Source organism: Caretta caretta, chromosome 10 (assembly GCF_965140235.1).
Source record: "Caretta caretta isolate rCarCar2 chromosome 10, rCarCar1.hap1, whole genome shotgun sequence".
Taxonomy (NCBI): Eukaryota; Metazoa; Chordata; order Testudines; family Cheloniidae; genus Caretta; species Caretta caretta.
The window spans coordinates 52,612,199-52,627,000 of record NC_134215.1 but is presented as its reverse complement, the minus strand read 5'-3'; the positions used below and the strand labels follow the sequence as shown (position 1 = coordinate 52,627,000).

At 40.7% G+C, this 14,802-nt stretch overlaps 1 protein-coding gene across 4 annotated transcripts in view; it reads left to right on the top strand.

The window, feature by feature from the left end:
* The window catches only part of TLN2 (talin 2), a 347,160-nt gene that overhangs the window by 52,715 nt on the left and 279,643 nt on the right, over positions 1–14,802 (top strand). For all 4 annotated transcript variants that reach the window (XM_048866513.2, XM_048866512.2, XM_048866511.2 and 1 more), the window contains exon 2: positions 5,682–5,780. The gene's annotated coding sequence lies outside the window, so the exon portion shown is untranslated. The remainder of the gene's footprint in view (positions 1–5,681; positions 5,781–14,802) is intronic.

Sequence of the window (14,802 nt, the reverse complement as noted above, 5' to 3'; positions counted from 1 at the left end):
CGCAGTAGCTTTTGACTCTATCCAAGCACTTCGGCTGGCTGAAAAAATATTTGACTAAGCTTGCTTCACTGGCTTCACTTAAATAGCAAGTCAGGTGCATAAGTGCAAGCAACAACTTATACTAGACATAATTTCAATGTTTGGCTTGTACAGATCCTATTAAATCCTGAAATCATCATACACCATCCATCGGGTGGTGAAACAAATTTTATAGTGGGGGTGCTGAGAGCCATTGAATCAAACTATAAACCCTGTATATAATGGAACCCACTTCAAGCCAGGGGGTGCGGCAGCACCCCCCCCCCCACCTCTTGTTCCAGCATCTAGCCATCTGTTGTTCACTTGGGTGACATTTCACCTGTGAAACATCTGTTTTAGGGCAACACCCTCCTTTAGTTCAGTGTTACACTTCTTATTACAAAATGTATTTTCTGTCTCCTGCGTTGTGCTGGTTATTTCTGTCATGTCAGCACTCACCTCATAAAGCATTTCGTAGTTATGTTGTTTCTTCTTTGAGTGGTGTCTCTATGAGTGTTCCACTGTAGGTGTGCTTGCGTCTCTGTGCTGCTGATTGGAGAATTTCAGTAGCAGTGTCTGTTAGGCCTGCACATGCGTTCTCTCCCCGTGCTGTGTCACAAGGCAAGTCAGTGAACATGGGCTAACAGCACTGCCCCTCCGCCCCCCGCTGTTCCTTCTCAACCGCCCCTGGCTAGAGACGGAGCTATTAGTAGTCTGTTAATGACTATTACCTTACTTTTGTAACGTAGAGCTTAGTTTTTAGTAGTAGTTATTGTAGTGTCTCTTATCTTCTCCCCCCCAAAAAAAAGAAAAAAAAAAGATTTTATTTGTTTTTTGTTCCCTCCCTTTCTTGTTGGGGGCAATAGGAGAAATAGCGGTTCTGTGGGCACATTTCTCCCCCCGCCCCCTGGATATTCTTTTGGGACAAGGTTATGTTCAGACCACATCCAAAATTGATTCCGAAGATAATCACCACATTTCATATGAACTAATTGATTCATTGTTTCTTCTATCCCAAGCCACAGGGAGGTTCTATTACACTTTCTAGATGTAAGGAGAGCTGGAGCCTTCTATCTGGGCAGGATGAACGCCTTCAGGAAGGCCCCAGGCTTTTCCATTGCAGAAAGATCCAAGGGCTCAGCAATGTCAGCCCGAAGATTTTTCTAAGGGTGTCTTGAATTGTATCAGACATTGTTACCAAGTTCACTGTATGACTTCTCCAGATACTATTAGTACATACTCCACAAGGTTGATCTCCTCATCCGTTGCCGCCTTCAAGAAGGCTACTATCTCAGATCTGTAGAGTGATGACATGGGTGTCAGTCCACACCTTTGCAGAACATAATGTGATCACTGGGGACTCCGCCTCCGATGCCACCTTTGCCTGCCCAGTGCTGTCATCTGTAACTGATCCGACTCCAAAGCCCTAGCCCTCCAATAGGGGTACTGCTCGGGAGTCACCTACATTGGCGCACCTATAGGGACACTACTCAAAGAAGTTAGTTACCTTGTGCAGTAACAATGGTTCTTAGAGATGTGTCCCCCTATGGCTCCACAACCCATCCTCCTCCCCTCTACTTTGGAGTTCTTGTCAATGACTCTATGGTAGAGAAGGAACTGAGTGGGGTTGGCACACTGATTGGCACACAATCAGTGCACACTGATTGGCATAGTGGTGCATCATGAGGAGGGACAGCGCATGTGTGGGCCTAATGGGTTTATGAGGCATGTTAATGTTACCTTTTTACACATGGCACAGAATTTCAGTCACTTGCCCAAGTTCACGAACTAAGTGGCAGATGGCTTGTACCTTGATCTTAGTGGGGACAACTCTTGGCAGCACAACAGCAGATGTGACAACTGTTTAGCCCAAATCCATAGGGCAACCAACGTCTGGCTGTTGCTCTGCAGCTACTTTTGGACTGATATTACAACTTGTGACTACTGAGCAAATAAAAGTGCTGTCATTTGCAACTTAGCTAGAGTAATCTGCTCATTGGATTTCCGGACACGGTTACTTTTGTGAGACCATTTAAAAACAATGATTTTAGTGTCTTGGAATGGAAAAGAGAATGGGCCATTGTTAGTGTTTTCATAAAATATGTGTTACACAAGTTGGGTCTCTTCTGTTGGCATATCATAGATTGCTAGTGATAAAATGAATGGCATTGCTTGTAAGGAAAGGCTACTTCTTCTAGCAATGAGAAATTGAGGTGGTATGGCAGGAAGGAAAGATATAGAGCACAAACTGAATATTTGTATTACGCTGAATCCAGTTGCATCCAAGGATCCAGACTGTCTTAATCATGAATGTGGAAAGGGTACAGAACATCTCTTTGATAACGAGCAAGCGAACATCTGATATTGTAGGAATTGATGGAAACTTGAGCTCAAGCTGATCCTTTTATGGCAGGTCACTGTGTATTGCCTTGGTTTATAATTGCAAACATTTGTTCAGTGTCTTGATAAATCATGTTTCAGGATTGATGATGGGTTACTTTTACTTGGCCGTCTGGCTCAAGCTTTCAGTCTCTTTCATGGTCTTAAATATAAAAGGATAGTACAAGGGAGCAACTTAGAGGGGAGGGAAGGAGCAGGATCCGCCCTGAGTTGTGGGGCTCTTCGGTTACCCCTTCCCTCCTTGAGAATGGTGTCTGCTAAGGCAGAGAGCTTTACCTGCTTCCTACAGAAACCATGAAAGGCTGCCCTTTCCCAGGAGAGGGCAATCAGAGAGAGTTCCCTCAGGCAGTGCTGAAATTTACAAGAGAGCTAGTGCTTCTTGTGTCGTCATGGGATGACTCTAACTCTGGCCAAACTTTCAAGACTCACAATAAAACTGCAAGTTGACAACACTGTAATTCCCTCCACCTGGTCTGAATGTGATACCTAAACTTATACAGGCTTAAAACCGAAGGTTAAACTATTAACGCTGTTCCTTGTTCTAAAAGCAATGGAAAACAAATGAACATAACAAACATAAATCACTGTCTTAGTTTTGTGAACTGCTCTGATGTTGGATTAGCTTTGCAATACTAGGCCAAGTTATTTTACTGTGTCAGAGGGCAAGCATTCATGATGTGAATGATTGCACATCTAATCAAACAGCAGCCTTACTACACAGATGAGCTACAGTGCTAAAAATGAACAATAATGGTGGCTACTATAGTTTCACAACAAATAAATGACTTCACGTCATATATATATATATATATTATATTTTGGTGAAATTTTGTAAAACAGACTCAAAACAGAATATTGTACAAGTGTGTTCATTGTAGCTATTGGGAGGAAAATCAATCAGCAGTGAGCAGAAGAAGAAACACTATATATACCCCTGCAGACCATTATCAGAAATTGGAATACTAGGCTGGTTTTGTTGCTTCAGTCAGGCATTCCAAGTTAGTTTGTTTATTTTTGGGAATCTTGCTTTGAAGACTGGCTGCTGTGTACATCAATTGTTTGTGTGGTTTTACTACCCTGTATCCTCGCTATGCTGTGCTTTGTAAAGACTTCCTGTTAATCAGCATGGTTCTTTATGGTTTCCTCTCTCCTCCCGCTTCCTACTCTGCAGTTTAAGCTCATATTTGTCCCCGCACCAAGGCCCTCATTTAACAGCATGAGATGTCCCCTCTGTGCTTCCTTCAGTAACTGTAATTCCTTCTTCACAGCAAGCAATCCTAAGTTGTCTTAAAGTTGCGATGACTCCTAGATATATCACACAACACATTTCAGGTTCCAGAAGTAAAACGTGCTAGAGCTGGACTTTAACAGTTTGAGACCATGAAGTTTAATGTTATAGGGCTAACAGAAATGTGATGGAATAGTAGTTATGACTGGAATACAGGTATTGAGGGTATGGGCTGGATCGGAAAGCCAGAAGTAAAGATAAAGGTGATGGAATAGCATTCACAGAATCAAAGACTTTAAGGTCAGAAGGGACCATTATGATCATCTAGTCTGACCTCCTGCACAACGCAGGCCACAGAATCTCACCCACTCCTGTAACAAACCTCTAACCTATGTCTGAGCTATTGAAGTCCTCAAATTGTGGTTTAAATACTTCGAGGTGCAGAGACTCCTCCATTGTATATTACTGATGAGGTAGAATGTAAAGAAATTAGAAGTGATGGAATGGATAAAACAGAATCTGTTTGGGGGGTCAAAATCACTTTGGGGAAGAAAGATAACAGAGGTTCCACTGGATACAGTCTGATACAGACTCCCAGGATCTAAGTTGGATATGGATAGACATCTCGTTAATATTTTTAATGAAATAAATACTTCTGGGAATTTTGTGATTATGGGAGACTTCAATTTCCCAGATATAGTTTGGAGGACAAGTGGTAGGGCCTAAATATTCTTGGATGTGATATCTGTCAGATTTCTTCACCAAATAGTCACCGAACAAGAGGTGATGCTATTTCAGCTGAGTGTTGATAAGTAACGAGGACTTCATAGAACAACTGGTTGTAGAGGGCAACCTTGGATTGAATGATTATGAGCTAATTCAGTTTAAACTAAATGGAAGGATAAACAAAAATAGGTCAGCAACTAGGATCCTTGATTTCAAGAGTGATCAGGTAAGGTGAGCTATAATCAAGTGGGCCATTTCCAGCAGTTGACAAGAACGTGTGAGGAACAGTGGGGGGGGGGGGGGGGATAAACATGGGGAAATAGTTTTACTTTGTGTAATGACACATCCACTCCCAGTCTTTATTCAAGCCTAAATTCATTGTATCCAGTTTGCAAATTAATTCCAATTCAGCAGTCTCTCCTTGGAGTCTGTTTTTGAAGTTTTTTTGTTGAAGAATCGCCACGTTTAGGTCTGTAATCAAGTGACCAAAGAGATTAAAGTGTTCTCCGACTGGTTTTTGAATGTTATAATTCTTGACATCTGATTTGTGTCCATTTATTCTTTTACGTAGAGACTGTCCAGTTTGGCCAATGTACATGGCAGGGGGCATTGCTGGCACATAATGGCATATATCACATTGGTAGATGTGCAGGTGAACGAGCCTCTGATAGTGTGGCTGATGTGATTAGGCTCTACGATGGTGTCCCCTGAATAGATATGTGGACACGGTTGGCAACGGGCTTTGTTGCAAGGATAGGTTCCTGGGTTAGTGGTTCTGTTGTGTGTTGTGTGGTTGCTGGTGAGTATTTGCTTCAGGTTGGGGGGCTTAATTTGCAAACTGGATACAGTTAACTTAGGCTTGAATAAAGACTGGGAGTGGATGGGTCATTACAGAAAGTAAAACTATTTCCCCATGTTTATTCTGCCCCCCTCCCCTCCTCAAATATTCTTGTCAGCTGCTGGAAATGGCCCACCTTGATTATCATTACAAAAGGTTCCCCGCCCCCCCACTTTCCTGCTGGTAATAGCTCACCTTACCTGATCTCTCTTGTTACAGTGTGTATGGTAACACCCATTGTTTCATGTTCTCTGTGTATGTAAATCTCCCCACTGTATTTTCCACTGAATGCATATGATGAAATGAGTGAGCTCACGAAAGCTTATGCTCAAATAAATTTGTTAGTCTCTAAGGTGCCACAAGTACTCCTTTTCTTTTTGCGGATACAGACTAACACAGTTGCTACTCTGAAACCAGTTACTAAACTGTGTGTCTTTAAATGGAATCCTTACTGTGTTTTTATTTCACCAGTGCTCTGCTGTGGGATAACATCCAGATCTTGTTTGCCCCTGGACTGCATTGCTGGTCTGTTCCACTCCATTAAATGCCCAGATCAGTTTGAAGGAATCCGTAAGTACAATAGTATATCTCTTGAAGTGTATGCATAATTATCTTCAAAGGCGAATGTGTAGGTCTTAAAGGCTAAAGAAGGAGCTAGTTAGATGTGGTGATGTGCTTCTAGTGAGTGGGTATGAGAGCAAATGATATAACACAAGCCATAGGTGACAGAATGAGTTACTTACACTACTTAGTGCTTACACAACAGTGGTGTACTTGAGCTTTAAGAATGCTGATAGCATAAATTATATTAACTCTTCAAATTGCATTTTATTATATCTTCATGTCTTAAAGAAATAAGTTAACAGAAAACTCTACCACTTAACATTTAAAATCTGGATATTTCTCATACTGTAATCTCCTTTTGCTAAATGATCTTGACTTGAAAAAGAACTTGACTTCCTAACCCATTAAAATTTGTAGTAGAAGGGGAATATAGCATGATAATAGATAAGTTAATTTTAGAATTACTAGTATGATACAACTGAGTCTGATAATCCAGAGTTCGTTACTGGGTATCTCCATCACTGACTGGAAGTGTTCCTTAATAAATGTATATGTTATGGTATTGGTGCTTTTAATACAGAAAATGTCCAGGCTTCGGAGCTACATACGTGTAGTCAGGTGGCTTTGCTGTCAACAAATACAAAACAAAATGTGATCTGTAAATGCCAGATGGTTTGAAATTCTTAAGTGCTTTAAATTTCTGACAGCTAATTGACTCTGCAGTGTTCCAAATTGCTTGAATGATTGTGTCTTTTCTAGGTTAGCATAGTATGTTTGTCCCTAACTTGATTCCTGGAAACTCCGTGTGTAAACCAACTGCAGCATTCATTAGTACATCAGAACATTACAACATTCTAATGTTATGATTTTAAGTAGAATCTATTCTGCGTCTGAAAACGATTGCTACGTAGATTGTGTAAACATGCCTAGTTGCGGACTGTGGGTGGCTAACTCCAAAGTCTATGGGTTTTATAAACTGAGTCAGTCATGGCTTTATAGTCACCACAAGCCATGATTGGGGCAGATAAACTGTTGGTTTTGGTTACACTAGATATGACACTTGGATAATAGTGTCCTGGACTATCTTAGCTCTGCTCATTCCACTACTAACTGTTCATCAGTTCCATTGACAGCTATTGCTTCCCCATGCTCTGTCAGTTACTCCCCACTATTTCCTCTTTGTGGGTATCTTTAAATTGTTTCCCTTACCCATCTCCAGTCCACTTTCTTTCATGGAGATGGTTGAATTGGTGGACCTCAGTTTTAAAGCACGGCGGATGAAATAGTCCTGTTGCTCTAATAGCCTATCTACTCTGCAGTATACTGATTGAAAAACAGGCTGAATTTTTCTCTTTTGTCCATTGTGTTGAGAAATTGGTATGGTACCAGTAGCTTGTAAAAAGATCCCATATCATAGTTCTTTTAACTGAATCCCTTTCCGACTAGTCTGTCTCCCAGTTGGGTGTTTTTTGTTTTGTTTTGTTTTTTGCCTTGATAGCAATTTTTGTAACAGGCTGAGCTGCACCTTTGTTACCCGAAGTAACTTAGAATAAAGGCATTTGCTGAACAATTGCTCAGGGATGCACTTGGGCTTCATTCTGCAATCTGTGTTGTGTTGCTGTAGAATAGTTGGAAAGAGTAGGCATGCTACATGGGAATGAATACTCCTTGGAGAAGTGGCAGCAGGTACAGAAAAAAGGAGTGGTATGAAACCGATGTTTCAAACAAATACTTAAATTAAAAAAAAAAAAAAAAAAAGACTGTAGCACTGTCTCCAAAGAGCAGTCAATCAAATGGCAGTTGTGGTGTATGTGATGCTTGGGATATTCACAGGGAAATTAGTGCAGAATAGCTAGGTTGTGAATTTAAAGTGGAATAGCTATTTTTGCACAAGCTCTCTGTGTGGACACTCTTACTCTGCAGATTAAGACAATATTATGTCAAAGACATGATGTCCAAACTGTGGCTCAAGTGATTGGGAGCTGAGATGTCGGGTTGTATTACTGGCACTTCCAAAGTGTCATGTCGCCTTGGGAAAGTTATCAATGTTTCTGTGCCAGTTTGCCTTACTTGAAACTGGGATTACTTTCCTACTTCATTGGATTTGGATTTTTTTTTAAGCTTTAATGTGAGCTGCACAGATAATGCATTTAATGCCAGAAATGTCTGTAAGTGATTTTTTTTTTTTTTTTGGCCTGGTTTGTTTGAGACTATCTGTGGAGATAAGAATTATCAGGTAGCCATAAAATCAGCATGGTTTCAGTTACTAACTCTTCTGCAGCACCTATTGCTGTGGCTTTCCTGCGGGGTGGATTTGATTTAAACCATGATTTAAATCACTAGTCAGGAAGACTCGATTTAATCATGGTTTTCTACATAAAAGTGCTTTCTTGTTGGTTGTTACAACTTTAATACATGTTCTTCACCACTCAGAGATAGATGTACGTTTCATTTTTAGAAGGTACACACTATACATTTTTAAACAGTGATTTATTTTGACAACTTTTCAGATTAGTTTTACAGCTATATCAGAAAATGAATGATTGTTTGGTTATTTCATTTACCAAAGGTAATTGAAGCAGATATTTATGAAGTCATTGGGAGGTGAACTATCTCCAATTCAACAGGTTAATCATTAATATTTGGAGGATTTTGTTGCCATGCTGTATTAGGAGGAGAACATCACCAGACAGACATTTAAATTGTTTTATTTAACTAAAACAACAATGTTAAGTATTCTGGATTTTTTTTCTTCAACAGCAAACATAATATTTTAACAAAACAAGCATATGCCCCTCGCTTCTCACATTTATCTCCAGACTTCTTCTCCTTGTCCAGATAGATTCTGCCCCCAATGATCTTCTATTCATTGAACTTTTTGAAACTTTGCACTTTTAGAAAGAGGTAAGGGATTGACTCTGTGTACACAGATTTGCAGAGGGACAAATAGGTTTGTGGTCTGTTATTTTTCACCTCTACATATTGTTTATGTATTTAAAAACATTTTTGCTGTTAACAAGCATGTTACCTCTGGAGACACAAATCCACAGTTTGAGAACTGCAAAACTAAGCATCTCTGATAGTGCTCAGTCTAGAAGATACCGAGTCTCATTGGGTAGATAGAAAGATTAACCTAAATAAACTATACAGAAGCCTGTGGAACCCCGTAAGATTGGGTCCCTAATCCATGAACTATTGGAACTCATTTACAAAACTTTTTTTAGAAAACATTACATGGATATAGTGTCTCATACTATAGAATTAGAATTTATAATCCCTATTCCATGATGAGATATCTTTGAGCTATAATGTATCTTAATTAAAATGATCTTTGGATAAGTTTTTTTTTCCTCAAAAAGCATTTTATCCCGCCCCCCAAAAAATCCTATTTAAATTAAAAAATCAGATTTAAAAAAAAAATTTAAAAAATCATTGATTTTTATCCACCCTGCTTTCCTGCATCACTTCAGAATTTGGTGCTTGAAGACTGGTGATTTGAAACATGAACACCCAAAAACTCACCTAGGTAAAAAATTTCCTTAAGACTACTTTTCTTGAGCCAGGGTTAAGTATTCCTTGCCATACTGGTATTTTATGTTCTCAGCATGACCGTTTATATTGACTTTACCTGCCAGTGCCAAGGAAAAAAATTAACAAATTTCAGGTTGTCTTTTTTCAATTTTTTTTCTTCAGTTTTGTGGTATAAGGAAGGACGGTTCCAGCATCTTTCTGCTAACGTCACATGGAAATCAAGTATTTGTTTGAAACGCTGATTAAATTGTATAGTAAAATAGATTACATGAATACCCTAAGTCTTGGCTGTGGATTTCACTTGTGGATAGAATCCATAGTTGCCATGCTATCCGCTATCTCTAGTGAGTACAGGAAGACACCTCTTGTAACTGATCTAGGAGTCTTTCATTTGGGATCTGTAGACCTGCAATTGTATGCCTGGAATCTCCATAGCAACATGAGTACAGATTTAATGAATCATTGATTTGATTCAGACTACTCCTGAATTCAGTTGGGAACTGGACATTATATTGTATACAGTTATCCTTACTTGCTGTGTGAATAGGAAGCAACTTATACATCCTGAACCTTAAAATAAGTTTCTTGTGTATCATAGTTTAAACCATAAACTAAAGCTCTTACTCTTAAAACACCTGAGACTTAAGGGAACTCTGGAAATTTCCCAGTCTGAAAAGACAACCTTCACTTCAGGAAAGTGAAAAATCAGACCAGTTTTGAATTTGCCGGCATAGAAGTTGACTTTTTTTCTCTTCCGAGTGCATACATAGATTAAACTAAAACCAGGTGTCTAAAAGAGTTCCTTAAATAGTATCTACTTGGCTTCAAGAATTGTTTAACCTTTCCCTTGAGTTAAGTTTGCTATTAATATAATGAATAAAAATTTAAGAGAGAGGAGGGTAGTATCAAACAAACAAACAAAAAACCAAACCAGACCCCACACATATCTATACTGAATTGGTGAAGGAAACTTACCTTGAATACTCCACCCAAATTGGCTACAGACTAACGTTTAATGTCCCACTCCAACAGTGCCCTTGTGTTACTTGGCTTTTTGGCTTCCAGGGGCACACTCTGGACTAACTTTGAGATTGTACGTAAAATTTTAATTGTCCTGTTGAAGCTTTTGCTATATCACTAATTCCCCAAGGGTGACTAACTGACCTTGATTTCTGTTTAAATGGAGTTCTAGGAAGCTTGCCAGTAGAATGGAGTCTTGCTTCTTGAAAGATGCACGGCAGTCTGGGGTTGTGTGTTTGTGAACTGCTAGCAAGTACTGTTCTTTGCTGTAAGTTTAGTATAGCAATTGACTGCATGTTTAAAGCTGACTAAAAATACTTAACCCTGGAATTAGTAATAATATCTTGTGTCGAATATCCTAGAAATTAAAATAACCCCGGTTTAAAAAAAGGCTCACTAGGTGTTTATAACCCCAAAAGGGTGAAACATTTAAGACGCTTTGTCAGGCCTTCTGATGTAGTTGAGTCCCTGGCCACCCCGAGCATGCTCAATAATCCGGTGGGGCTCATGGTGACATCAGGATAGTGCATGCTGGGACAGCCCTTGGAGGAGATGGGACTAAAAAAGTGCTTTTACTGAACTATACTGTAAAAACTTGTTTATCAAAAGAAAAACTTCAGTAGTATTACAGTAATATGCAGTGCTACTAATTTATATGCAAACAAGTTTCCATTCCCCCAAACTGCTTAACTTTCTACAGTTCCAAGAAAGAGGACCTAAAACTTCTCTCATAGCTGTCCAATTCTAAATAGAGTGCTTATTGTTACCTATCACTACTTCCTTTCTTCTCCTTTTTATTTTTTAAACTGGCTTTTTCTAGCCAGTTGATGGTCAATTTCCTTTCACTTGACTATGTAGGGAACATAGACCAGAATTGAGTTTGGGCCTGGGTAATTTTATTTGGTCAAATGCTCAATGAAGTGTAGTATTAATCAGGAATGCTAAAGCAGCTTGGGTTTTAGGTGAAAGGACACTGAAATAGGCGCACAGCCTGCGCTGCTTCCCGCAGCTCCCATTGGCCAGGAACGGTGAACCGCGGCCACTGGGAGCTGTGGGATGGGGGCTGTGCCTACAGATGGTCAATGTAAACAAAATGTCTCGCAGCCTGCCAGTGGATTAACCTAATGGACCGTGTGCCAAAGGTTGCCGAGTCCTGGTCTAGGTATACTTGGTCAGTGCTGGGGGGGGGGATGGACTAGCTGACCTCTTCAGGTCCATTCCAGCCATACATTTCTCTGGCTCTGTGATTCTCTTTTGTTACACTGCCGCATACATACTTCTTGAGCTGCTCAAAGACTACTCAGAGTTGGAAGTGCTACTGACCATGTTTGGAAATCACTTATAAGTTAGGTAACAGTGGAAGTCAAAGCCCAGTCAGTAGCTGGACTCCCTGTTGCTCATCTGAAATACTCTTCATATCTTAGTCAAGACAGTAGACCACAAGCGATGAAGAAAAATGTGCATCAAATGAGAGCAGTGCTCTGCCAAAATATCATCCCTCCAGCTATGTTAATGAAAAGCTTTCAAATAGATGTTGATACGTTAGCTGGTGTTCATTCTCATGGAAAAACTTGGTGACAAGCAATAGGGCAGGTAAGGGTTGTGCAAGCCTTTTGACGTTGGTCAGCCAGGCAGTTACATCCTGACCTGCATCAAATCCTTACTACTTACCTGGCTCTCTGGTGCCAGATTATTAATATTAGATATAAATGGAATTAGATAGATAACTACTAAACTCTGGACGAGAGAGAGACAGACAGACAGACCAGCCTCTCAGAATAAAACCACCAGTTATTGTTATGTACATAACATTCCTCTCTGTTGCACCCATTCCCAAACCCTGAGCAGAAGCAGCTCTTGATGACAGTTGTTACTTTATAGGTAATCATCTTCTACCCTTCAGCTCATTTGTCCTTCCATTGCATTGCCAGGCCGGGCCTGCTGCTAATGTTTTAGGGAGACAAAGCTTCTTTTTCTTTGACCTTTATTTTTACCAGAAGGTCAAGGGAGTCCTTCACTTGAGCAGAAAAGCCAATAACATTTCTGTTGTAGCTATAAACACCATAGAGCTCTTTCAGGGCTAAGTACTGAAGGCCTTGTTCAGCTCTTACTTGAACAAAACTTCCATTGATGTGGATGGAGTCTGCTTGAACAAGGGGAGTGAAGACACACACATCACGAGTTGGCCTAATGCATTCTTCCAACAGATTGATGCTCAATTAAGAGATACTTTGTCATTTGAATGACAAGGAGAGAGGTTGAAGTAGACACAGTCTTACTTTCTGAGCTACTTAAGCCATTTTGGTAGTACTCTATGAACGTGGCTGTTACGTTTTAACCTTCAGTATTTTTCCGATCTCAATACACTCAACTCATCCATCTCTTGTATTCTGTCAAATTTAGCTTCTTTGACAATCTGACTTGACTTCCTGACACTCTACCCATAGATATAAGGATCTCTGAGGAACAATTTCTTAGAAGCTTAGTTTGCTTCCTGCTGTTACTGCTCTGTGCTCCTTGTTGTTAACCCAAAATACTTGTTTGCTTCTCTTTTCCTTTCTATAGTCTCTCAAGCTTCTTTTCTAAGGCTCAAAGTATGTTTGCTGATTGAGATGTAGGGCCTGATAATGTTCCTTGTAGATGGTATTGGTTGAACATGTTCATGTTCTTACTGTGCATGTGTATCTGTTCCAGTATCCACCGGGTACACCTGCAACTAGAATTAGCTAATACTGTTAACTTGGTATTAGTCTGTGTACTTAAATTAGGGAATGCTTCTCCCCCTGCACACCGAAATAAACTTAGTTCAGCCCAGAGTTTGATTTTTCAAAGCTCTGGGCCAGAACTCCACTCAGTGTAGTGGGTTGGCTTCATGCAAGGCAGCTATTTCAGTAGCCATGGACAGTGCTTTCTTAAGTAGTGTAGTGGCTTGTTTGAACTGTTGGGTTGCTGTCCACAAGCAGCCAGGATGGTGCTACCATGCTCTTGAATGGCTTGAGTGCTGGAGACTGTACGCCTTAAAGAGATATTGCGAAAAAGGTGCTCCTGGCTTTTCCCCCTTCAGGCTGCTATTTACTAGCTCCACTGTGTGGCCCTCAGGCTAAGTGTTCCTTTGTGGCCATCTGAAGGGCTGAATATTTAGTAAGGCTTTTAATTAATGGAGAGGCTATCACTTATGACATCCCCTGCCCACAAGACAGGTACGACAGACATTTTCTAGAGTTACCAGTAATTATTTTGGTGCCCCACTGAAGGTGAATTAGAGGGGCTAATTTTCAGAGTGAGTGCTCAGCATTTTTATACATCAGGCCATGTGAGGTTTTTCAGGTTAGGCATCCAGAATCGTTACTCAGTTCCGATATTGTTGTTCGTATGCTCTGTATTGACTTTCTGTCCTTTAATGGTCAAGGGCCTTAAATGAAAACTGAGATTAGTCTATTTGTTGAGATTCTGGCATAATTTCATCTCCTTCAGTGGTCCCCAAATGTGGGGCACGTCCCCCAATGGGGAAGCAGAGCAACATTTGGGGGCATGCGGTGGCCTGGACAAGCCCCCATAGGGGGCGGGGAGGGAGCACCACCCAGCTCCAGTCTGCCCCCAGGTTTGCTCCCGTCCTGCTCCCAGCTGCAGTCCCGGCCTCGGCTCCTGACCACGCTCCCAGTCCTGGCCTTGGCCTTAGGCTCCCGGCCCCAGCTGTGGCTCTGCTCCTGGATCCGGCTCTTGACTGCCGTCTAGCCCCACTCCTGGCTGTCACTCTGAGAGGGATGGGGGGGGGGGGGGGGGCGTGGACAGGTTCCATTACAGGAAAAAGTTGGGGGACCACTGATCTGCCTAGTCCAGTTCCAAAAAGGCTGTATCCCCACGACAAGAGAATGGGATCTAGATCCTTTAGTAGGTGTAACCTTCTGATCTTAATGAACATTTATGTAACATATGTATTGACCTTTTGCCATTAAAGGAGACCATATAAGATATTGGAGTGCTCTCACACCAGTGTCTAAGTTATATAGTGACCATGGATTAATTTAGGCCATGTGACCTTTACCTAAGAACTTGCATGTTTAATATAACCGCTTTCATTAACACATGTATTGCTTTTTGGACATAAATAGTAGTGCAACCTGAGAAGAGGGCTGTGGTACAGCAGCTAAATTGATCCCTGTAGCACAGCAGACAAGCCAGCATTGAGAACCTAACTTTGCAAAGCGAGTGGAAAGTCATTGAGACAGGATATTAATCTTTCTACAAATATACCAAGAAAGCAGGAAGTTTCTTTTTTGGCAGTGGGTTCGTTTTATTAGCATGATTGGCTGAGTCACTATTAGATTTACTGGTGTCAAATTTTAAGTGAATAGTTTTTAGTAGACAACAGGATTAGCATCAGGCTGAATGTGAATTAAGTCAACACAGGCGAAGTGATGTTGCTCAATTTGGGGACGAGATTAAACTGTTCATTCAAGAATGTGCCAAAGTGAAT